Source organism: Ursus maritimus, unplaced genomic scaffold, assembly GCF_017311325.1.
Source record: "Ursus maritimus isolate PB19 unplaced genomic scaffold, ASM1731132v1 scaffold_23, whole genome shotgun sequence".
Classification (NCBI taxonomy): domain Eukaryota; kingdom Metazoa; phylum Chordata; class Mammalia; order Carnivora; family Ursidae; genus Ursus; species Ursus maritimus.
This window is the reverse complement of record NW_024424786.1, coordinates 40543434-40559846: the sequence shown is the minus strand read 5'-3', so window position 1 is coordinate 40559846 and position 16413 is coordinate 40543434. Positions and strand designations below refer to the sequence as shown.

At 41.1% G+C, this 16413-nt stretch overlaps 1 long non-coding RNA gene across 1 annotated transcript; it reads right to left on the bottom strand.

Moving 5' to 3' along the window:
• Positions 1 to 15457: 15457 nt before the first annotated feature.
• On the bottom strand, positions 15458 to 16413 carry LOC103679465. The gene is made up of 3 exons (XR_572953.2): positions 16359 to 16413; positions 16059 to 16197; positions 15458 to 15862 (listed from the first exon to the last, which is right to left on the bottom strand). It is a non-coding gene; the product is annotated as an uncharacterized LOC103679465 (long non-coding RNA).

Below are 16413 nucleotides of genomic sequence, written 5' to 3'. Positions count from 1 at the left end.
CTATGCCTCTCTTCTATTTGGCTGTTCCTGAGTTACGTCCTTTGTAATACACCAGTAGTTCTAAGCAAAGCACTTTCCTGAGCTCTTGTGAGTTCTACTAAATTATTGAACCTGAGGGAGGGGGGCCATGGGAACCCCCCAAATTTGTAGAAGGCCAGGCAGAAATGTGGGTAGCTTGGGCATCCCATCCGCAACTGGTATCTGAAGTAGGGACAGTCTTGTGAGACCAAGCCCTTAACCTGTGAGGTCTGTGCTAACTACAAATAGTGTCAGAACTGAAATGATTAGTTGGACATTTAGTTGGTGTCAGAGAATTGGTTAGTGTGAGGAAAAAAAAAAAAAACCTCTCAAAATCTTAAAAGCAAGACTCAAAATGATCCAACCATTTCAAAGTAATTTAACTATGTCCCAAAACACAAGTCAAAAATATTTATAGGGGGGCGCCTGGGTAGCGCAGCCGTTAAGCGTCTGGCTTCGGCTCAGGGCGTGATCCCAGCGTTCCGGGATCGAGTCCCACATCGGGCTCCTCCGCTGGGAGCCTGCTTCTTCCTCTCCCACTCCCCCTGCTTGTGTTCCCTCTCTCGCTGGCTGTCTCTCTGTCACATAAATAAATAAAAATCTTTAAAAAAAAATATTTATAGGGATACAAAAATACAAAAAAGTAAAATTCATAATGCCTGGCATCCAACAAAAGATTACAAACATCCAAAAATGTGGGAAAATATGACCCAGAGGGAAAAGAAAAAAATCTGTCAATTAAAACTGACCCAGAATGAACAGATGTTAGAATTGGCAGATAAGGACACTTAAAAATATAACTATTCTGTATATTTAAAAAGCTAAGAAGAGACATGTAAGATACAAAAATTCCCATATCACATTTCCTGGGATGAGAACTACAACGTCTGAGATGAAAAATATGCTGAATGGGATTAATGACTTAAACACTGCAGAAGAAAAGATTAATGAACTTGAAGATATGTCAAAGAAACTATCCAAAATGAAACAGAAAAAGAATACAAAAACTGAAGAGTGCATCAGTGAGCTGTGAGACAACCTCGAGTGGCCAGACATGTGTGATTGGAGTCCCTGAATGAGGAGAGCAGGACAAAAAAATATTTGGAGAAATAATAGCGAAACATTTTCTAAATTAATGAGAACTGTAAACTCACAGATCTGAGAAGTTCAGTTTACCTCAAACATGAGAAACGGGGGGGGGACCCCAAATCAAGCCACATCATAATCAAATTGTTCAAAACCAGTGATTAAAAGAAAAGCTTGGAAGCAGTCAGGAAAAAAAGTAGATTCATTACATATGGAGAAATAAGGATGGCTGCAGATTTCTCACTGGTAACAATGCAAGCAAGAAGACAATGAAGCGATTTCTTTGGTGTTGAAACAGAAACGCTGTCAGCGTAGAATTCTGTACCCAGCAAAAGATGTTCAAAGATGTTGACAAAGACTTTTTAAGACATAAAATTCACACCATAAGAAATGTTGGGGGGAAAAATGTGAAGTCCTTCCGGTGGAAGGAAAATGGCATCAGATGAAAGTGGGTCTACAAAAAGCAATGAAGTACAACAGAAATGGTAACTATGTGGATAAATATAGAAGATTTATTACTATTTAAATCTTTTTAAAAGATAAAAAAGGGGGGCACCTGGGTGGCTCAGTCCGTTAAGCATCTGCCTTTGGCTCAGGTCATGATCCCAGGGTCCTAGGATCAAGTCCTTCATCGGGCTCCCTGCGCAGTGGGGAGCCTGCTTCTCCATCGGCCTGCTGCTCCCCCTGCTTGTGTTCTCTCTCTCTCTTTCTCTCTCTCTCTCTGACAAATAAATAAATAAAATCTTTTTTTAAAAAAAGACAAAAAATGATATCAAGTAAATATTTTGAACATTTTATATATGTTAATATATTCAGTGATCTATGTGAAATGGACAAATTCTTTAAAAGACACAAATTACCAAAACTGATTCAAGAAGGAAAAAAATATACAGAATAGTCCTATGTCTATTAAAGAAAATGAATTAATAAATTAAAACCTTCCCACAAAGGGAATGTCAGGTCCAGTTGGTGAATTCTATCAAAGTTGAGAAAGAAATAACACCAATCCTACACAAATTCTTTCAGAAACATAAGAGGAGACACTTCCCAGCTCGTTTTATAAGGCCAGCATTACCCTGACACCAAAACCATAGCTATCACAAGGAGAGAATACATGGACCAGTATCCGACATGAACATAGATACAAAATTTATTGATACAATACTATCAAATAATCCCTTTTGTTCATTACACTTATCTCTACTTGATATATTGCCTCTGAACTTGATATATTACCTGTATCTTTCAAGTAGAATGTAAGTTCCTGGAGGGCAAGGGCTATGTTTTGTTCATGGCTACTCTCTTCACGCCACCATCCCAGCATTTAGAACAGTGCTTGACCTATTGAGAGATGGACTCCCAGGGGATTTCGGGAGACACATTGTTGCCCTTGTGGCCCAAATACAAACTTAGATAATGGGGCACATTTAAAAAAGATTAAAGTGAGGAGCCCAGTTCTGGCCCATGCTTATACTATTCCATTTTTAAACATAACTAAATATATGCCATCAATTTATTAATAAAGGTTTCCTTTTTTTATTTTGGTAAAATATACATAGCATGGTATTTATTGTAGCCATTTGTAAGTGTACAATTGAGTGGCATTAACTGCATTCACAATGTTGTGAATCACTACTATCCATCTTGTTCATCATCCCCAACATAATCTCTTACCACAAACAATAATTCCCCATTTCCCTTTCCCACTCCTGGTAACCTGTATTCTATTCTGCTTTCTGTCTCTAAGAATTTCCCTATTCTAGGTACTTCATATAAGTGAAATCATACAATATTTGTCCTTTTGTGTCTGGCTTACATCATTTAGCATAATGTCTTCAAAATTCATCCATGCCGTAGCGTGTGTTAGAACTTCCTTTTTATGGTTGAATAAAATTCCATTGTATGTATAAACCACATTTTGTTTACCCATGCATCTTGTTGAGGAATATTTCAGGTGTTCCTGCCTTTTGGCTGCTGTGAATAATGCTGTTATAAACAGTGGCATATATCTATCTGTCTGGGTCCCTTCTTTCAATTTTTTTGGATATATACCTAGGAGTGGAATTGCTGGATCATATGCTAGTTCTGTGTTTAACTTTCTTTTTTTTTTTTTTTTTTTTTTTAAAGATTTTATTTATTTATTTGACAGAGACAGCCAGCGAAAGAGGGAACACAGGCAGGCGGAGTGGGAGAGGAAGAAGCAGGCTCATAGCGGAGGAGCCTGATGTGGGGCTCGATCCCAGAGCACCGGGATCACGCCCTGAGCCGAAGGCAGACACTTAACGACTGCGCCACCCAGGCGCCCCTGTGTTTAACTTTCTGAGGATTCACTGAACTGTTTTCCATAGTGCCAGTACCATTTTACATCCCCACCGGCGAAGCGGAAAAGTTCCCATTTCTTCACATCCTCACCAACGCTAATTTTTTAATAAGGATTTAAGTTGAATAATTATTCAGATTACACTAAGTTTGGTTCCTCCGCGACTACGGTTCATAATTACATATTCTAGAAATTTGATTAAAATGTATACTGTTGGGGCGCCTGGGTGGCTCAGTTGGTTAAGCGTCTGCCTTCGACTCAGGTCATGATTCCAGGGTCCTGGGATCGAGCCCCACATCGGGCTCCCTGCTCAGTGGGGAGCCTGCTTCTCCCTCTCCTTCTGCCTGCCACTCTTCCTGCTTATGGTCTCTCTCTCTCTCTGTCAAATAAATAAATAAATATCTTTAGAAAAATAAAATGTATACTGTTTCTAAGCAGCCTTTTCATTTTGAGAATGAGATTCAATTTTACAGATTCAAGAAAAGAAAATCAATCAAAATCTCAGCAGGCTTTATGGGTAGAAATTGAGAAGCTGATTCTAAAATGAAAAATTCGAAGGACCTAGGAGAGCCAATGTAATTTTTGAAATAGAAGAATGGGATCAGAGGATTTACAACACAGTGTAATATTAGCATAAGAATAGAAACATATATCAAAACAGAGATATATGGAACAGAAGAGAGTCCAGAAATAGATCCACACATATGCAGTCAATTGATTCGAGGCAGAGGAGTCCGGATAATTCAATGAGGAAAAGACAGGCTTTTTAACAAATGAAGCTGGACCAGCTGGACATCGTTTGGGGTGGGGTGGGGCGGGGGGGGGGCTTTGATCCTTATTTCTTAACCTATACAAAAACCAATTCAAAATAGATCATATAGGGACACCTGGGTGGCTCAGTCGGTTGGGCATGTGCCTTCGGCTCAGGTCATGATCTCGGGGTCCTGGGATGGAGTCCCACGTGGGGCTCCCTGCTCAGCAGGGAGTCTGCTTCTCCCTCTCCTCTGCCTGCTCCTCCCCCTGCTTGTGCTTTCTCTCTTTCTGACAAATAAATAAAATCTAAAAAAAAAAGAATAGAGCATATACCTAAATGTGAAATTAAAAATATTAAAGTATAAACTATAACTATAAAATTTCTAGAAGACAATGCAGGAGAAATTTTTGTGACCTTAGGGGTCTTTGATAGGACGAAACATAAAAGAAAAAAAATTGATAAAATAAATAAAAATCCACTCTTAGAAAGACATCATTGCAAATGAAAAGGCAAACCACAAACCGCAGCCTGGGAGAAACGATTTGCCCCACTTGTATGCAAATTCAAGACTTGAATCCTGACATAATAAAGAACCCTAAACACTCAAAATCAGTAAGGAGCAAAAAATTGAATGAAAACTTTACAGTAGAGGACATATGAAGCCAGATACAAAAGAGCACTCATCATATTGTAGGATTCCACTCTATGAAATTTTGGGAAAGACGAATTAATAGTATCAGAAAGCAGATCACTTAATGCCTGGGGGATGGGATGGGTGCAGAGATTGGGAAGAGGCACAACGGAGCCTTGTGGGAAAATGGAAGTGTTCTGTATCTTGATTGTGGTGATGGATACAGAGAGGTCTGTTTGTCAGAATGTACCAAACTACACACTCAAAATATATGCATTTATTGTATGCAAGTATATCTTAATAAAATTGACTTTTTTTAGTGAAAAATACCTGCCCTGCCACTTTTATATTGTGACCTTGAGTGGGTGTCTTCACCTCTCTCTGCCTCCGTTTGCTCCTCTGTAAATGAGCGTAATAGTATCTCACAAGGTTGTTTTGAGATGTAAATGAGCTCCGTTCACATGAAGTGTCACGTTGTGAGCACTCCACAAAGGCTGCGTAGTATCATCGTTGGGGGAGGGCATCCAGCCCCTGCTAGCACCTCTGGGAAGTCCACGTGGTCCCTTCTGCATCTTGGCCCTCCCAGCCCTGAGGTCAGGCCACTCCAGGTCTAACCATCCCCTGATGCCAAAACCATACAACTCTTGGTGGAAGGAGTTCTGTGCCCCATCCCTCTTGATGCCCAGGGACTCTGTGAGGCCCCAGATCACCTTCTGGGTTCCCACTGACCATCATCCTTGACCCTGGCTCCAGCCCGGAATCACGACACAGGCGTGGGGCTGTCAGCACCCCGATCTCTCTGGGTTCTGTTTTTATTTCTGTACCTCAGCCAGGGTAGGGGCTGGGGGGGGTGCTGGGATACAGAGGGGACACCCCAACTTCTTGGATCCTTTCTGAAACCTTTGCTGTTCCTGTCTTCTCCCCTCCTCATTCTCTCATGATTCCCCTCGGTGGCATTTATTCTTCCAAATCTATTGTTAGGACACTGAAACCAGCATCATGACTTCCTTTGTTCCGCTGTGTCCTGAGTCAGTGACGAGGGAGAGTCATAGGATAAAAGGAAACGTGTGTGTGTGTGTGTGTGTGTGTGTGTGTGTGTGTGTGTGTGTGTGGTTCTGACCTGGATTCTATCTCAGATGTTCTCCTATTCCAAATATCCGTTGGAGTAGGGTTAGGGAGGTGAACAGGAGGGGTGTAAGTTGGAGGGAAGAGTGCCAACACTTGATCTTGGGCCATGGCTGAACTGGAAAGAGATTTGGGTGGTGGAAGAGGCCAGAAACAGGGAGAGGGGAAAGGGGGCTGAGACAGGGAGTGGGAGGCAGTGAGAACCGGCAAGGAAGCTTTGGGCTGGAGAAGGGCAGAATGTGAGTTTAGTCAGAAGTGCCCCTGCGTTCTGGCTAGAGGAGGAGCTGGGGAACAGGTGCAAGAGATAGTTGGCAGGGGTGGGAGTGGGGACTCTGGAGTTTGGGAGAGGGTAGGGAGGCCAGTGAATTGGGCCTGTCCTGCTGCTGCTTGTTTGGTGTATGGAGATGGTGAGACAGGATTTTCTTTCCTTTATTGCCAAGATTGGGATAGAGTAAAACTTTAGGATTACCCTGGATCTGTGCCCCCCCCCCAAACCCCAGAACCAAGCCAGAGCACGTTGCAGGGGGTCACCACAGCCAGCCCATGGCCCTGCTCTTTGTATAGCTACCTCCTCTGGGCCACATCTTCAAAGAGCCTTGAATCTGGAAAACTGAAATGATCCAGAGAGACTAGAAGGGTGTGTGTGTGTGTGTGTGTGTGTGTGTGTGTGTGAGTGTGAGAGAGACACTGTCAACATGGAACTTATTGTCTGTTTCCCCCTTTAAAATGCCAACTCCACCAGGACCACAGCTCCGTCTTGTTCACTGCTCTGTCCCAGGCACATCGTGGGTACATAGTAAATATCTGGTAAATGAATGAGTCAAGATCGGAGGGGATTCCCCAGCGTGGGGACTAGCTCATGTCTTCTCCAAGGCCCCATAGGGCAAAAGGCTGACCATCTAATGGGAGGCAGATTCTGACCCTACATCAGAAAGGACCTTGAAAACCCAGAACTGCTTTGAGCATCCTATTGCTTAAACTGACCACGTTGGAGCCAAAGGTTGATGTGGAGGGACACTTGGAAGAGACTTGCTTCAAGGCAGACCTGAAGGGCCCCAAGGGTCCTTCCAGCCTCTGCATCTGGGACTTGGCTCCCTGGTCACATTGTTGTAGGTAATTGCAACAAAATGTCAGCTCTCAAGTCAGACAGAAATGGGTTTAAATCTTGGCTTCTCCAGAAGCTGTGTGACCTTAAGCATGTCACCTAATGTCTTTGCACCTGCTACTTGACATGTAATGTGGAGACGAATGGTACAACAGCTAGCTCAAAGACTGTCTGTGGGCATTAGATTCAAATGATCACCCACGTACAGCATTTAGCTCAAAATCTGGCACACAATATATGCTCGATGTTAGCTATTGTTACAATGCTGGAAATGGGCCAGGGGAGCTGGTTCCCAGGGCCCAGTGAGCTAAGACAAGTCACATGTAAAGTAAATCAACTGGCTGGTGGCCAGAAAGGGGCAAGGCAGTGATTTCTTTAAATATCCAGGTGTACTTTCCTAGTTAGATATGATTTTGATTCATACATTCCCAAATTATCACTGGGAGGACAATACCAAGAGATAGGGAAGATGTCATTTTTAGGAGAGTTATAGAAACAGATACTAAATCCATAACTGGTTCAGATATTTCTCATATATGTAAGAAAAACTGCCAGATAACTTGGTTCTAAGTCCCTTATTTAAACTGGGAAGTTTGGAGAGCCTGGCCAGCTCAGTCGATAGAGCATGCAACTCGATCTTGGGGTTGTGAGTTCAAGCCCCATGTTGGGTGTAGAGATTATTTAAAAATAAAATCTTTTCTTTAAGATTTTATTTATTTATTTGACACACAGAGCACAAACGGGGAGCAGCAGACAGAGGGAGAGGGAGAAGCAGGCTCCCCGCCAAGCAGGGAGCCTGATGTGGGGCTCGATCCCAGGATCCTGGGATCATGACCTGAGCCAAAGGCAGACGCTTACCCGACTGAACTACCCAGGTGCCCCCAAAATAAAATCTTTTAAAAAGCAAATAAATAGGGACATCTGGGTGGTGCAATCAGTTGGGCGTTTGACTCTTGGTTTCAGCTCGGGTCATAATCTCAGGGTTGTGAGATCAAGACCCCCCTCCACCCCACCATCAAGCCCCATGTGGGTCTCCTCACTCAGCATGGAGTCTGCTTAAGATTCTCTCTCCCTCTGCCCCTCCCTCTGCTCACTCTCTCTCTCAAATAAATAAATAAAACTTTAAAAATAAATAAACTGGGAGGTTTAAGGACTAGCTCTGCTCTTCTTTATTAGAACAACCAGCTCCATGGGCGCCTGGCTGGCTCTGCTGGTAGAGCACGTGACTCCTGATCTCAGGGTCATGAGTTCGAGCCCCACGTTGGGTGTGGAGCCTACTTAACAACAATGGGGCACCTGGGGGGCTCAGTCAGTTAAGTGCCTGACTCTTGATTTCAGCTCAGATCTTGATCTCAGGGTCTTGAGTTCAAGCCCTGTGTTGGGCTCCATGTTGGGTGTGAAGCCTACTTAAAAACACACACACACCACCAATAACACCAACCAGCTCCAACAAGAAAACTACTTAGATGGTTTTATAGACAATATTTACATCGCTTTATTAAACTGTGCTCATCTTTGTGTTAAACTTTGTGTTAGTCATTTGTAGAAACAGTAATTTTATCAGTAAGACAAAAAAATTGCAGTTTTTAAATATTTCAAATATTTAGCAAACACAACATTAGGCCAACACTCTTACATTCTCAGAACAAGAACAAGGATAAAAGGCTGCTTTTGACACTCCTAGTTAGAGCTAAACCCACAAGAGAGGCTGAATTAGTCCTAAAGTGGACTCAATGGTCCTATTGCTCTCCACCTCCACAGAAGCTAATAGCAGAAACAAAAGCAAAAGCGAACCCTCCATGGAGGGAAGCTTTCTCAAGCTAAGCCTACAGGACTGTTGTTTGATTTCTCAAACAACCACCACCAAACACGTGAAAGTATACTACCAGCAGTAAATATCAGCAGAGACGAGAAACCACTTATTGTATATGCTGTGAGGTAAGGATTAAGGTTCCTTCCTTCCCACCCCACCCTTGCCCCATTATTCCAGCACCACTTCTTGAAAAGATTAACCTTTCTCCATTGAATTACCTTAGTCCCCCTGTTGAAAATCAATTGATCATGTATGTGTATGAATAGGTCTCTTTCTGGTCTAATTTGGTCCATTTATCTGTAGGTTTATCTTTACACTAATATCTCACTTTCTTGTTTACTATAGCTATTTTTTTTAAACTTCAGTAAACCCTCTTTAATCAAAGCCCAATATACAGTTTTAAAATAAATTTGAAATCAAGTAATGTAATTCTTCCAACTTTTTTCTTTTTCAAAGGTGTTTTGGCTATTATAGGTCCTTTGCATTTCCATATAAATTTTAAAATCAATTTGTCAATTTCTATACTAGATTCTGCCAGTGTTTTGATTGAGATTGCACTGATTCTATAGATAAATTTAGGGAGAATTGATATCTTAACAATACTGAACCTTCCAATCCACAAACATGGTTGCTGGCTCAGTGGGTTAACCCAAACCTCATCCTTGTCTCTCTATGGTTGCTGCAATTGCCCATACATACTTACCAATAGGCATAGAAACACCAAAAGGTATGTCAGTGAATCTCTTGAGTTTCGGATATGTTTCCACTGCCCCCCCTTATGTAGAAGAACCCTACCTCCTCATAATAATCAGATTTAGTTACTTCTGCCAGTATAGGAACTCCTTTCTTTAGCTGCTGGCTTACTGGCACCAGGAGCCCAACGTGACTAAGTGGTAGACATAGCTTTGGGTTTGGTGGAATTTTGCGTCCTTGGTAAAATCACATTCCCTTTGAAGCTACGGCTATATGTTGGCCATAGCTTCCAAGCATACACTACATCTGGAAGGCAGTGTCCTTCCTAAGCTGGTACATTAGCTACCTTTCAGAGGTCATTCTAGCATTCTCTCAGGTCAATAGCTCCTGGGTGATGCAGCGTGTGGTAGCACTAGTGGAGTCTGTCATGTGACCATTGTTCCATCTCATTCTCTATAAAATGGGTCACAGGTTGGCAGATCAAATGCTCTTTAAACCCTCAAATAGTGGTCCTTGCCAAGGCACTGTAGGTGCAGAAGGCAAATGTATACCCAGAATGCATGCTAATCCCAGTATGAACAAAATCACAGCCGCTCCATGGCAGAAGGTCCCAATGAAATTCACTTGCTACCAGCTGTGGTGAAAGGGAGCCTACATTATTGGGCCATAGGTAACCTGCATCCCTGCCACTGTAGTACTTACTCATGAACCCATTGTACAAACACTAGAGTAGCCTAAAAGGAAAGCTGGCTTACATCTATGAGACAAGTTGTCTTGTCCACCATATTGTTTAGTTTCTCTCTGTGATGGATGCTGTCTGGTGGGCAGTAACACCAGACACAAAGATCCATGCACTTCGTTTCCACTCTCATAAGATCCACTCACATGCCTCTTCTCTACATCTCCTTGTCTCAGACCTCTCAACCTTGCTACTTCCTGACCCCTGACCAACCAGTTCATCACTGCCTGGAAATCCATACATATCCCTATTCTGGGCCATTGATTTCTCACTCTACACCAAGTTGATGACCAAATCTACTGCTTGAAGCTCTGCCCACTGGGAAGATAACTCCTAACCACCATTTTTCACCCTGGGTAGGTCTGTAGAACAGCAGCAAACCACTTTTGGTTCCTCTCAGTTAGCTGGTAATAGCGAATCCCAAGGCATGAGCAGAGAGAGCTATATTGATGTAACAATATAGATGGAGATCAGGCCATATGGTCTTGAAACTTACATTTGCCCTTTGGATCTGCACATACTCAGTCTTGAATATATCACTTTGAATTTGGTGGGGTGACAGTTCGTAGATCATGATAGGCAGAGACCCTTGTACCTTAACCTAGACATACATAGAGCTCTCGTGCTCTGGGCTGTGCTTAAACCTGGCAGCCTTCAAGCCACTCAGTGAATGGATCAGAACAGAATTCCCAAATGTAGTACGTGCTATTGTCTAAATCTAAAAGCTGGGGCGCCTGGGTGGCGCAGTCGTTAAGCGTCTGCCTCCGGCTCAGGGCTTGATCCCGGAGTCCTGGGATCGAGCCCCAAATCAGCCTACTCCGCTGGGAGCCTGCTTCTTCCTCTCCCACTCCCCCTGCCAGTGTTCCCTCTCACGCTGGCTGTCTCTCTCTCTGTCAAATAAATAAATAAAATCTTAAAAAAAAATAAATCTAAAAGCTGCCTAGCAGACACTGTGCTGCTTTTCCACGGCAGAAGGTGCAAGGTGCAATAACTGTAGTCCATTGTGTGACGATTCCACAATTTGTCCATTCACAAATGGATTATCCTGATGGGCATTTGAGTAGTTTACAGTTTTCTCATGTTACGAAAAAGCTATAAACACACTTGTGCATTTTGTGAAAGTGTTTTTAAAAATTCATTTTTGGAAAATACGTAAGAGTGAAATTGCTGGTCGTAGGGTGAACGTATATTTAACTTTACAAATGCCGAACAGTTCCCCAAAGTGGTTGTACCACTTCATACTCTCACCAGCAAGAGTTCAAGTTGCTTCACATCCTCTTCCTCATTTGATGTTTTAGTCTTTTTTATTGTAGCATATGTGAAACGGTATCTTACTGTAGTTTCAGTTTGCAATTCTCTGATGACTCTTGATGAATATTCTTTTGTGTGTATCAACCATTTCTTTGTGTATCTTCTTTTGTGAAGTTTCTGTTCAACTCTTTTGCCAATTTTTATTGTTCCCCTTTTCATCTTTGATTTGTAGGAGTTCTTTCTATATTCTGAATATAAGGGCCTTTTTGGATCTACGTGTTGCAAGTATTTTTTTTTTTCGCCTGAGGCCTCTCTATTTTACTAATAAGTCCCAGAAAGAACATACGGAGAGCATAGAGGAAAGGCAATATTTTTAGAGACAATGGATACAAAGTTTTCACAACTGATGAAAAACATCAATCCACAGATCTGGAAAACATAATTTATCCCAAGGAAGTTAAGTAGAAAGAAATCCATGCCTACACAGCGTCTGCTGGAACTACAGTAAATATCAAAGCCAAAGAGGAGATCTTAAAATCAGCCAAAAACAAAGGACAGGTTTCGAATAAAGAAATAAGAGTTAGAAGAACAGCAACCTTCTCAACACAACAGAGGAGTCCACAAGACAATCTGTAGAGTATCGAGAGAAAATAGCCAAGTTAGAATTGTGTGCTTATCAAAATTATCTTTCAAGAATGAAGGTAGAACGAACCCATTGCAGATAATAAAAAATTAAGAGTTTAATAGCAGGAAATATGTTCAAGGAACTTTTAAAGGATGTGTTTCAAGAGGAGAGAAAATTACCCTGGAAGGATGGTTCGGACTGTGAGAAGGAATGATCAACTACAAAAGTGCTTGAGCAATAGTAATAGTGTCCAACTGATGTAATTAAAACAAAAAGTGAAACTAAGATATTCAGCCACAATTCTATACTGATCATGAGGGGTAAGATAAAAACCAAAGAGTTTTTTAAGGTCTTTTTACTGCAGGGAAGTGAATGAGGCAGTTAAGATACTGTTTTATATTAACGCTTTATGAAGTTAAATATGTATGTTCAATATAATCATCTCAATAGAGGTAGAAAAAGCATTTGACAAAATCCAATAATCATGAAAAAATCTCTCAGCAAAGAGTAGTAGTAGAAAGGAATTTCCTCAACCTGATTAAAGGCATCTGTAAAAAACCTGCAGCAAACATTTTACTTGATGATCAAAGAGAATGCTTTCCTCCTAAGATCTGGGAAAAGACAAAGATGTCCACTGTCACCACTTTTATTCAGACTGTACTGGTGGTTCTAGCTAGAACAAGAAAGCAAGAAAGGGAGGAAGGAAGAGATTTAAAGGCATCTGGATTAGAAAGGGAAACACAAACTGACTTTACTTGCAGACAACATGATCATCTATGTAGAAAATCCCAAGAAATTTACAACAAAACTACAAGAACAAAATATGAGTTTATTAAAGTTGTGGGATGCAATATTCAAAAATAAATTACATTTCAAGGCACATTTCAGGTTGGCACAGTCGGTTGAGCATCTGACTTGTTTTCAGCTCAGGTTGGTCTCAGGGTCATGAGATTGAGCCCTGTGTCGGGGTCCATGCTCAGCGTGGAGTCTGCTTAAGACTCTCTCTCCCTCTGCCTCCCCACATGCACGCACTCTCTTTCTCAAATAAATTTTAAAATAAATAAATAAATAATATTTCTATAGACAGGCAACAATCAAAAATTAAAAACATTAAAAAGACCATAAAATATTAAATACTTAGAGATAAATTTGACAAACGATGTGCAAGACTTGTACACTGAGAACTACAAGACATTACATAAAAATTTAAAGAAAACCTAGGGGTGTCTGGGTGGCTCAGTCAGTTGGGCATCTGCCTTCAGCTCAGGTCATGGTCCCAGAGTCCTGGGATCAAGCCCCGTGTTGGGCTCCCTGCTCAGTGGGGAGCCTGCTTCTCGCTCTCCCTCTGTCTGCCGCACCCCTTGGTTGTGCTCTCTGTCAAGTAAATAAATAAAATCTTGAAAAACAAAAAAAACTTAAACAACTGTAGATCATACCATGCTCATGGACTCAGAGACTTGATACTAAGACATCAGTGCTCCCCAAATTGATCTTAGATTCAGTGCTGTTTCATAGAAATTAACAAGCTGCTTCTAACATTTATAAGGAGATGGAAATATAGTTGCAAAATCCCTTCCTGGGATATCAGTGAATCAAAGGCAACATTATAACACACTGCGACCAAGTTAGTTTTATCCCAAGAATACAGGATGGTTTACTATTAGGAAATCTACATCGCACTCCACGTTAACAGATAAAGGACAAAAATCATATGATCTTCTCTGTAGGTGTGGGGAAAGCATTTGGAACAAAAAACAAAAACCAATACCCATTTACCATACACTTTCTTAGTAAACTAGAACGAGAAATGAACTACCTTAACCCGACAACGGATATGTACCCCCAGTTATATATACCTAAGCGCAAGTACTGCAAAAATATATTCTATTTTCAATACCCACATTATTGGTGGCAGTTGGTGTTGTTATTCTGAGAGCATTTTGTGTATAATGTGAAACACATCAAATGAGTAATTGGTTGGCATCTTGAGAATGGAGATTTTTTGTCGTAAAATGTGTAGCATATAAAATTTACCATTTTAACCATTTTAAGTGTACAGTTCCATGACATTAAGTACACTTACACTCCAGACTCTTCTCATCATCCCCCTCATAAACTCTGTGCTCATTAAACACTAACTCCCCATCCCCCCCCCCCCACCATCTCCCCAGCCCCTGGTACCCACCATTCTACTTTCTGTCTCTATGAATTTGACAACTCCAGGTACCTTGTATCAGTAGAACCATACAATATGTTTCCTTTTGTGTCCGCTGTATATCATGTGGCATAACGTCACCAAGGTTCATTCATATTGTAGCACGTATCAGAGTGTCATTTCCTCTGTGAGCCTGAAGAATATGCCATTGTATGTCTGTACCACACTTTATTTATCAATTCATCTGGCCGTGGACATTTGGGTTGTTTCTATGTTTTGGCTATTGTGAGTAATGCTGCTATGAACATGGGTATATAAATACCTGTTTTGAGTTCCTGCTTTCAAGTGTTTTGTACACATACCCAGAAGTGGAATTGCTGGATCATACTGTATTGTTTAATTTTTTAGTTTTTTGAGGAACCGCCATACTGTTTTCCACCGCAACTGCACCATTTTACATTCTCATCAGTAATGCACAAGAGTTCCAGTTTCCCCGCCTCGCCAACACTTGTTATTTTATTTTTCTGGTAACAGCCATCCTAATGGGTGTGAAGTGATATCTCATTGTGGGTTTTATTTGCATTTCTCTGATAGCTATTATGTTGAGCATCTTTTCATGTGTTTATTGGCCATTTTATAACTTCTTTAGAGAAATGTCTTTTCAAGTCCATTGCCTATTTTTGAATTGGGGTTTTTGGTGGTTGTTGTTGAGTTTTAGGAGTTATTTATGTATCTTGAATATTAATGCTTATCTGATCATGACATAAACATTTCTTCCCATTCTGTGGGTTGCTTTTTTATTCTGTTGATAGTGCCTTTCGATGCGAAGAAGTTTTCAGTTTTGATAAAGTGCAATTTATTTTTTTGAAACCTATTTTTCTTTTGTTGCCAGTGCTGTTGTGTCATATACAAGAAATCACTGCCAGATCCAATGTCATGAAGATTTTCCCCTCTGCTTTCCTCTAAGAGTTTTATAGTTTGGGGCGCCTGGGTGGCTCAGTCGGTTAAGCATCCAACTCTTGATTTCACCTCAGGTCATGATCTCAGGGTTGCGAGATTGAGCCTGGTGTTGGGCTCCACGCTGGGCTCGGACTCTGCTTAGGATTCTTTCTCAGCCTCTCCCTTTGCCCCTCCCCCACCCCATGCGCTCACTCCCTCATTCTCTCTCTTCCCTCCTTTAAAAAAAACAGTTTATGGTTTTAGCTCTTCAAGTCTTCAACCTATTTTGAGTTAATTTTTGTATATGATGTAAGGTAAGGCTCCAACTTTATTCTGTTGAAGGTGGATATCCAGTTTTCCCAGCACCATTTGTGAAAAGACTGTTCTTTCCTCACCAACTGATCAAAAATCATTCAACCATATCCGTGAGTTTATTTTCTGGGCTGTCTATCCCACTTCATTGGTCTATACATCTGTACCACATTGGTTTGATTGGTATTCTTTTGTAGTAAGTTTTAAAATCAACTTCGTTCTTCTTTTTCCAGATGGTTTGGCTATTCAGGGTCCCTTGAGACTGCATATGAACTTAAGAATGGATTGCTCTATTTCTGAAAAAAAGAAAATAAAGGTTTTTGGGTTTTTTTGTTTGTTTTTTTAACACAGGAGAAATACATAAGATGGTTGAGGTGAAGTTAAAATCCTGTAGTCCTAAATTTGAAAAGGAGATATCAATGTGAACTCCTGATGCATCTCGTATTATCTATGTAGCCTAACTATTTATTGAAAAGATGTACAATGACTCACCTGGTATCAATACCTATTGATACTAGCACTCAGACTGTGGTCTCTAAATACCATTTCCCACTAAGAAGAACCAGGCTCCTCTGAAAGCTTTCCGATTCCAGATCTTGGACACCAGAATTGTGGAATTGTGTCAAAAGGCCTGAAGAACAGAGTTGAAAAGGTTTCCACTGGTCTGACATGGAATAATTTGAACTTCAGTAAGAATAATGATCAGATATTAACAGATCAAAGCACATCAAACATGTTTAAATCTATGCATTCATTAAGATTTTTTTTTTAAATGCCTATTGGTCAAGGTACCTGGGTGGTTTAGTCAGTTAAGCATCTGCCTTCGGCTCAGGTCATGATCCCAGGG